Source organism: Dermacentor andersoni, chromosome 8, assembly GCF_023375885.2.
Source record: "Dermacentor andersoni chromosome 8, qqDerAnde1_hic_scaffold, whole genome shotgun sequence".
In the NCBI taxonomy this organism is placed as follows: Eukaryota; Metazoa; Arthropoda; class Arachnida; order Ixodida; family Ixodidae; genus Dermacentor; species Dermacentor andersoni.
The window spans coordinates 137,564,541-137,574,423 of NC_092821.1; the positions used below are offsets into that span (position 1 = coordinate 137,564,541).

A 9,883-nucleotide genomic window follows, 5' to 3' on the forward strand; every position below is an offset into this window, starting at 1 on the left:
AACTACGTCTATTTTATTACAGAATTTATAAAAATAAAGATCACGGTAATATTTCCTGCGCTTCTCCTCCCTAAGGAAGACTGCGTTAAATATTACACTCCACCAGGTCGATAACCGCCCGCGAAGAATATAAAGCTGTTTAGTAAGACAAAAATTGCGAAGAAAACTTCTGTAGTGAACAAGTAATGCAAATTTACAATAGAATAAAAATAGGAGTAATATAACATAGTACAATAGCCAAGTGAATTATTATTACAATCACAAAAGTAAGTTGTTAGGATGAAGAGAGTTGCTGCATAAAATATTTCTTGACTTGGTATTAGGCATTTTAATGCTGATTAGGCATTTGTAATGTTGAGTTCTTGTTGCTCTCTCTTCTCTCACTACCTTGTTAGACACTATTTCTACTAACATATTTTCGGCTTATTTCACATCTTCGATTACTTTTTCCCCTTGTGTTTAAATATCGTACTACCACCCGGTTCGTGGCCTCTCCACCGGAGTGTTGTTGCCCCTAAATAAGGGATCATCATCATCACAAACTTTCTGCGGGTTATCGCCACGATTTTCTTCGGCTAATCCCAGTAGTGGGTAAGTGTCACAGGTTTGGAACAAGAAGACCACGTCTCCTCGCCGATGCAGCCGATTCATCACACGTCTCGGTCAGCGACCCACCTCTACGCGACGACATTCAAGAGGGATCCCGACACTGCAGCAACCGTTGGCGTCTCTGCGCTGGAGCAACAGCGCAACCTCTCAACATGGGTAAGCCTGCGCTTTTTCACGTTTGGAAACTAACCCCCGTATTCAGAAATGCGCCTCGAGAGGAAGCTTTAGCTCGGGCCCAACTCCGACGCGGCCTATTCAAATACATGTAAAAACGCAAAAACGTTTTTCTGAAATAACCCCTGGACCGATTTTAATGAACTTTGTTGCGTTTGAGAGAGAAAGTTAAATTCTAGTGACTGTTTGATTTAGGGCTTGAATTTTGTTAAAAGGATTTTCAAAAATTCAGACGTTTGAAAAAATAGAAGCACGAAGTTTACAAGCTAATAGCTCTGCATCAAGAACAGATATCGCGATTCTGTAAACAGCATCCATTAGACCATTCAAAGCGGACAAATTTGATATGTCAGTTTACATCTTACGTGAATTTGTTACGTTGTTTACGAAGGTTCTGCAAAAGTTGTAATTACCCATTACTCCATTTTTTGAGGTACATGTGTACCATATCAATTTTGTCCTCTTTAGATGTGCTATCAGGTACAATTCACAGAATTGCGACATCATTTTTTCTTGCTAAATTACGGAGTTGTAAACTTGATAGTTTCGTTTTCTGAAAATTTGCGATTTTTGCAAAATTTTTATAAAAATTTGACGACCTAAATCGAAAATTCGAAACCAACAGTGAGTAGATTTTAAGCTTTTCTTTTAAATGCAGCAAACCCCGTCAAATTTGGTGCAGTGGTTGCCGAGAAAAACGAATGCTCCTTTTACATGTATTTAGATAGGAGCACCCGAGCTAAAGCTTCCTCTTAATGAAGCTCATGCTTGACATTATATAGATGACGCCTTATGCGAACTCGCCCAAGACGCTCATTGCGTTTCTTTTGGTGCGTTCACGACAGGCGTCATTTCAGTCGAGTCAAGCCTGGGCTTCAACTTAAAGTGCATTTCTGAATAAGTGTCCACGGTGCAAGGACAGCTTGAATTTGGTCCTGCTGCCATTCCGACTGCCTTGGAGAGAACGTGAGAGAAGTCACGCGGTTGAACTTCGCAACGCGCACACTTGAAATAATTGAGCTTTCTGTGGTGAAGTAGCGCCGAGTTCGTGGCTGTTAGCGAACTGCGATTGGCTGAGGGCGTGCGTACATATACTGAATCCGAAGAGCGCATTTACTATCTAGATATGGTATCACGTGATTGCACGCTCTCCATCGTTCTGATTACTGCACTGTACTTTTCACGCAAGGGACAAAAAAAGTGAAACAGACAAACACGTGTCCCACATGTTTGTTCGTTTCGTTTATTTTTGTCCTTCGCGTTAAATGTACCGCGCAATTGGCAGAACGTTGCCGTACCAACTAGCTCAATTTAAGGCATCATTTAAAATTTCCACGCATTCCATTTGCCGCCTTCATACATGAGCCTCGAGAATGCTTTGTTTCCGTTATGGCCACTTTTATTCGAGTTTGGAATGGCATTGGATAAAATCGTACCCTGGCTTACAATTAAATGTAACCGAGGGTAGCCCGCAATGCATCCACAGTATTTGTTCTCATCTCTCTTGTCCTCCTCGTCGTCCTTGAACTTACTTGGGCTTCCAAAAGCTGCATCGTTGCAAATCAGCGAGACTTTAGTTGGGCCGAATGGCAATGCATGTGGCCACAGCAATCGCTGTTGGGTAGCCTAATCGCTTCGTTGAGGAAAACACGCACTTATTTTTGCCGTTCCGCGACCATCGTCGTGTTTGTGCGTGCATCTAGCATGGAACAGACCGTGTCATGGATCTCCGCGTAGCTCAGACAAAAGCACAACGAGCGCGCTAAATTTTTTCTTGATCGTCGCTTCTCACAGTGCCTTTAGCTCAGCCGTACCGGAATCTCGAACTTCTTCAGCAGGGCGTGACAGCGTTCCGGAGGTGAAGTAAATCGGTGTGCCAAAGCAGCGATGGGCCTAAACAAAAAAGAGCTACGTAAAAAGAAGTAACTACGATAATATATGTCTGTCTCTTTCAATTGCCCTGCCGAAGGTGTCGAGTATCCCTTGGTTGGAGCTCTAACTACCACTTTGGCAAAAGCACCGACGAAGCTCTCATACGTTCAGTTTTAAGAAACTGACGTCACTGCGTCTCCAAAGTTCGTTTCTTTCTTTTTCATGTCTTTACAAATCATTAGCTTGTGCACGCGTCCGTTCATATGCTATTCTGACGACCTTCGCCGCCATGTCACCATGAGGACTACGTCATAATAATTTTTCAGTGAACTGTAAAGATTGCACTATGAGCAAGGCACCACGCAAGACCAGAGAAGCCGTGCCGTTATTTGAACAATAAAGTCGTGCGCATGGTAAAATACCCATAACGTTAACTACCATCTCTGGGAATTTCACCATACGCTCGACTTTATTGGTTAAATGAAATTCCCGTAGAATTAGCAACTATTCCCGCAAATTCTTAACAACCCAGACCAGCGTATACGATACAGTAACGAGGTGGAATTACGATTTCAGCAAGATGGTAAAACGGGCTACAATTGGTTGGCGTTCATCTTGCGAACTTTTTTGAAGGGCAACGCAAAGACAAAATAAAGAGAAACGACAGGCATGCGCTGCTCCACATGTGCGATCACTTTTTTGCGTAATGTGTGAAGCCTGTTCCATAAGTGTCTCAATTGCGAACAAGCGCCTTGTCCTGTCGTTTCGCTTCAAAAAGTTCTCCAGATGAGCGATGATTTCGTCCCATCATAAGAGGACGACAGAGTGTCTCGAAATACGACAGAAATATTGGTTCCGAACTTGTCGTCTTTACACGGCAACAGTTCCCGTCTTCACGACAGCAATCGCGTCGTTGTGAGCAAAATACAGTATAAATTTTGTTAGACTTTACGCCAAGGACAGCAATATAGCCTATCTTGACAAAATTTTCAAGCGCTTCCTCATTTTATGTATGTATGTATGTATGTATGTATGTATGTATGTATGTATGTATGTATGTATGTATGTATGTATGTATGTATGTATGTATGTATGTATGTATGTATGTATGTATGTATGTATGTATGTATGTATGTATGTATGTATGTATAGTTAAGGCATTGGAGCGCAAACAAATCCACATATAACAGGACAAGAAAGGAAAAAATTGGCATCCACCCCAATTGTAACACGAAGCTACAAAGGAAACCCATACGGGCTTCTCAGAGAGAATACCTCGCAGTTGAAGAAAAATTCATCCTGCCCAGTACCCATACAGGTTGCTCAGAAACAAAACCTCGCCGCTGAAGAAAATTGGTCCTGGTCGGGACCAGGACGAATTTTCCTTCAACTGCAAGGTTTTCGTTCTGAGAAACCTGTACGGGTTTCATTCGTAGCTTCGTGCTACAATTCGGGTGGATGACAATCTTTCCCTTTCACGTGCTTTTCCCCACCTTGTGGGCTTCCGCAGAACGGATTTGCAAAGACAGCACAAGCGTTCATCCTGCACTGGTCTCTTCGTGTTCTTGTGCGCTCTTCAGTACCATGATTAAACACGACCAATGTAATCATTGTAACGTCTCAACTTTCTTTTGCAGACGAGGAGTCAAGTTTAACTCCCCAAGGTGATTCTGATCTTTCCTTTTTTTAAGACGCTGAAGCACATCGTGCTCAACTGCAATGCATTTGAAATCCCAGTTACGCCCAGTCCCTTTGAGCAATAATGCTTGTTAGATAAAGTACTAGAATACAAAAGTCGACCGACCGAAGCCAAACGAAGGCTCGATAGGCAGCCGCCGCCAGCTCGAAGCATGAAAACGCAGTCAATAAAAAGCTGACAAAATTGTGGTGCTAAACACAGTAAACGTCAAAATGTTGCTTTTCTTTCTCAGCTTACAGCCCATTTGAAAAGAACAACTCTGCAGGAAAATTAAAAAAGGACTGGAATGTAATAATCGCGAATATGACTCCAGTACATGGAAATGTTACCGTACACTTCCGCACCTGGTATTCCTTTCCCTGTTGAAATTTCAAACCTAATTCACACACTTTTATTCAATGCGCAAACCACGGACGTGCTAATATGCGCTTATTCCGATATAAAGATGTCTGACGGACATTTTTATCCGAGGTATCTGCTCGTTCGTGTTTATAAGGACACGACAGCGTCATTTCCATTTCGGTTCAACATTTGTTGTAAATAAAGCTCTGGATAGTTTTCCAATAACCGCTCAATTAAAACAAAAAAGGCATTCACGACATTTGAACTCACTCATAATAACATCACGATTCTGAAAACAGCACCAACACGTCTGTTGCAATATATATGACAGCCAAAATTCGTACATGTACTACACAAAATCTGAAACGCAAAGCTAATTTGTTACCGGGACTTTCGCGAGGCTCTCGAAAATAGTGTATCCTTTGTGCGCAAGCTCTAGAAACTAATGTACCACAGTTCTCCATTTTAAAACAATCTTCACAGCTATGTGTTTAAGAACTGCCGCATTTGTTGTGAGCATAGGTGGTTGATATGGAGCGCTACAGTTCGTGCTTCAATTTCTTTTTTCCTTCATTTATTATTTTACACAATTACTGTAAAAATATCGAGCATCTAACAAGCTGCACTCGCAACACTATGCGTATTTCAGCTTTCCCACTTGAGAGGAAGCATCATTTCAGGGTTAACTCGGGGTTCAGTATTGAAGTGCGTTTAGAACGCAGGAATAGTCACATGAGACAACCACTCAACTGGTCGTCAACATATGGGCAGTTTAAAGGCAGGGGTGAAAAAAGACTTGACAGGTGAGACGCTCACTTAGAACCGGTGTTTATTGGAAAGTTGTTAACGAAGGCAGTTGACAACTATTATGAACCACTCAACAGATTTGAATAAAGTTTGTTGCGTGTATGCGTTTACGAGACAAAATTGATTTCTATTGACCACGAAACCTTTCATTTAGGGCATCGAGTTTTTATGAAAATTGTCAAACATTGGCAATATAAACAAAATTTAACCACGAAGTTTAAAAATGCAGAACTCTGCACCAAGAACAGATACCACAGTTCTGTAAACTGCATCTGTTCGAATATCTGAAGTGGAAAAATGTAATACATAAGACAACAACTCCCGTGACATTGTTACAATGTTTACGAGAGTTAGCAAATTTCAACTCGCGCGTTACATAATGATACTCTTCAAGGTGGCTTGCATTACACCAACTTCGTCCGCTTTGAATGCACGAGTAGTTGGCGGTTGCAGAATTGTGACATTTGTCATCTACTGCTGAGTTGTGAACTTGATACTAGAGATTTTTTAATGTTTTCTAATTTTACAACATTTTCGTAAGTCAATCGACGGCGTCGATTAAATATTTACTTGGCACAGTCGGCAGGCCCTAACAATCTTTAATGCCATATATTTTATCGTATTTGGTGCACTGGAAGCCAAGCGAAACGGTTTCTTCAATGCCATGGGTTTAGATAGTCCGCGCGAGGAAGGGCTTCCTCTCAAATTCAACAAATTCCATTCAGATAGCTTCGACAGCTGACGCGGGAGAGCACTCATACCTTTGGCATGCATCTTAATGAAGAAATCGAAATCAATACCTGAAGTAGAAATCCATTTAAAAGGAATGTGGTAAAGCTTTTTTTTTTATATTCTGTACGTTATACCCACAGGAGTCCATCGTGGACCGCCGGACGTTGACTGTAAGGCAGGGCTGACCACGACTTCATTGTAACATTAGTCGGCGCTGCATTTCTTTAACTAATGCTATTTCTTTTCTTTTTTTTTTTTTCAGTGGTTAGGCCCAGGCGGTAAGGACACGTTGCCACTTGGGCGTTTCGAAAATAACCTCGATGGCTGCCCTTGTTACCTATGGGCTGTCTAATAAGTGCGCAATCTAAAAAAACAGAGAGAAGTAGCATATATTGAAGCATAACAATTTGAGAGCTTAAGCGGGAAATCTAAACAAAATAATTGACCACAACCGGGAAGCAGGCACGTTGGTGGTGAATCGTGCACGTTTGGCTTAGGGGGACAAGGCTAGACGTCGTACATACTCATATAGAACGGTAACGGCGATTGTTCGAGAATACACTGTAGGCATAACGACCAGTGAAGGTAACGCAACTCGCTCTTCTAAACTTAAAGCAAGACCGCGCGTTAGTGGTTTAAAGAAAACAAACTAAAGCAAACAGATTGTGCGGCGCTACGAAACGAAGAAAGTTAAAATAAACGCTAGAGGTGCGCACGCTAGAGAGATTGGGTTTTGTTCTAGGAAGTGCGAGAAGCAACTCTTTAAAACACGAACGCGCATTTCGAATTCGTGCAGTCACAGGGGCGGGCACCGCCTGCTGTACTACGCCGTCGTCGCTGTGGTTCTCCTGTGCTGCATAGTACTCACCTTGGCCCTGTTAACAGGTGAAAAACTCGGAGCGTTTTGCCGCGGAATGCCGAAGTAAACTAGGAGATGGAGACACGCCACGCGGGCAGCCTTTGGAGGCCATGCCTACGCGTGCAACCATAGCCCTTCGCGTTTTCTCTCGAAATACTCGGTACAACACGTGACCTTACGCTATACGCAGCATCGGCGCGGTGCGTTTGGTTGGCGGTAGGGTTTAATCGACGGGCACTTGTTCGGGCGCTTTGCTAAGCACTCGATGCACTTTTCGAGAGGTAAACTTGCGAAATTTCAGTATTTTCTTTCAATGCAGAGATACCGATTTTTTTTTTTTAAACGTATGTGACTGCGGCAGCCGCAAGTTGCTGTCGCACTCGTCTTTTCCGAAGAACGCGTGCCGAGATGGCTCAGACTGGCGGGAAACCCTAAAGCCTACGGTGACAAGATCACGCGTGGCGCTATTTTTCCTTTTTTGTCTTCAATGGCACCGCCGTCACGCCTCATATTAATTTCATTATGGGGTTTTACGTGCCAAAACCACTTTCTGATTATGAGGCACGCTGTAGTGCAGGACTCCGGAAATTTCTATCACCTCGGGTTCTTTAACGTGCACCTAAATCTAAGTAACGGGTGTTTTCGCATTTTGCCCCCATCGAAATGCGGCCGCCGTGGCCGGGATTCGATCCCGCGACCTCGTGCTCAGTAGCCCAACACCATAGCCACTGAGCAACCACGGCGGGTGCGCACGCCTCCTTCCAAGCTTTTCATCCTTCCATACATTCTCAGCGCATAAGGTCACGTGGTCCATTCTTTCCTCTTAACCAAAGCGTGCGCACGAGCGCGCATTTCTACATATAAGGTAGCGGAAGTGATCCCTAAAGTGGTGTAGAGAAACTTGGCCAAATTGGTGTACATTCACGCTCGAACAAACAACAGCGCTAACGCAGACTAGTACGAAGGAAACAAGGCAGGCTCGCAACACGGGAGCGCTCGTACTTGTTGTGAACCCTCCTACCTCGTGTCTTCGTCCTTGTCTCTGTTAGCGCTGGTGCTTGTCTAGTGGGAAGCAGTCACGTGACTTCATTCGTAGGGCATCCGCTGGGAACGCGACAGCTGCGCTGTTGTTCTTCCTTTCCCAGCACTATGTATATACTCTTAACAAGTACCAGTGATTTGTGTATTCGTGCGGAGAACCAATGGCTGAGCAGGCTGATCTTTAATTCAGGTGACAAGAAAGTAGCCCTGGCTAGACCAAAGCGTCAGAGCACACCGGACGACCACCAACCCCCTAATATCCCTGGCCATGCACCGACGTCCACGGACGGCTCAGGAGCGACAAATTCCGATACTTCGACAGCGACCACTGCCGACTCGGACTCTACAAGTGTTTAGACAAATCCTCACAAGTTCTAGCGTTCTTTAGTGCACGCCAGCACGCCGTTGTTAGTTGAGGAAGTATACGAGTGGCTTTCTACGCCACCCTTTATAAAAAAATAAGCATAAAATGAACATATTCTCTATAAAATTGGCGTAAAGTGTGCTCCTTGTAAAATCGGTGTATATGCCTCATAAAATCAGCATAAGTGTGCAAATCGGTGTAAGTGTGCAAAGTGCCTCATTATGCACTTCTTTTCGTGATATGTTGTCTGGAAAGGAAAATTGTCGTCCATCTGACTGTACCACAAAGTTAATAAAAAAACAAAAAAAAACACCGATACGGGTCTTCAAGAAACGAAGCTTTCCAGTTCAAAAAAAAAAAAAAAAATTCGAAACGGCAATTAATACACATGATCAACATCTCTTCCGAAGGGGTCTTTCTCACATCTGAGCTGGCAAAGAGGCAAACAGTTTACGGAACGAGCCGAAACAATCGGCAACTCTAAGCACAGGGACACTGGACATTACAAGTAAGTTCAAATGAGTTTTTCTCCAAATGCGAAACCTTCTGTGGAAGCGGCGTGGGTTTCCTGTGTAGCTTCCTGCTATAGTCGTGTGGGTGACCATTTTCCCTTTGATGAACCTTCGTCTAACTTGCGGGATTTCACAAAACTGATGTACTGTCCACGCGTATATGATGTGTATTGATGAAAAGCATGCAAATTTCATTATTTCGATTGACCTATTGCAACCTCCAGACTTGCAAGAAGGTTGAGAGTAGGTAGTTCGAAGAGAGAGAGAGAGAGAGTAAACTTTAATGAACACCAGCAGTTCTGTCGGCTGGGCCTAGGCCTCCCACGATGGGACGTCGAGGTCTTGCCTCTTCGCCGCTTCGTAGGCCTGCTGGGTCGCCCAGAGTTGGTCGTCGAGATGGGAGCTGCGCAGGGCGGCGTGCCATCTCGACGAGAGGGTCACGGGATTAAGCTCTTGGTATTGATCTTTGCACTCCCATAGCATGTGGGGGAGTGTTGCCGATTCAGTTTTACAGACCTTGCACGTCTGGCTCGGGTAGATGTCGGGGTATATAGTGTGATAGCGTGTGAGTAAATAATCATTAAAGCATGCAAGTCCATCGCTGATCGTGCTGTCTAGAGACATTATCTGAAATTCAAGAGAAAGAAAAAAAGCCCTGTGTTGACATTACTACGTGCAGTGCCTAAATAAGGTTTTGTGGAGGACCTTCGCAGCTGCTTGGGATTGGGCTCCGCCCACTTCGCGTAGTGTTGGCATTATAACGGATATTCCAATAGATTTGGTGGATTGTTGATTAGTGTCAGGAAGAAATATGTATACATATGTTTGACGCATGACATGCTTCTAGCTTAATTCGGCTGAAGTTTTCTTAG

At 43.7% G+C, this 9,883-nt stretch overlaps 1 long non-coding RNA gene across 1 annotated transcript; it reads left to right on the forward strand.

The window, feature by feature from the left end:
• The first annotated feature begins 605 nt into the window (after nt 1-605).
• LOC129383361 (uncharacterized) lies at nt 606-9,575 on the forward strand. The gene is made up of 3 exons (XR_008611271.2): nt 606-765; nt 7,032-7,120; nt 8,326-9,575. It is a non-coding gene; the product is annotated as an uncharacterized lncRNA (long non-coding RNA).
• Nucleotides 9,576-9,883: the final 308 nt, after the last annotated feature.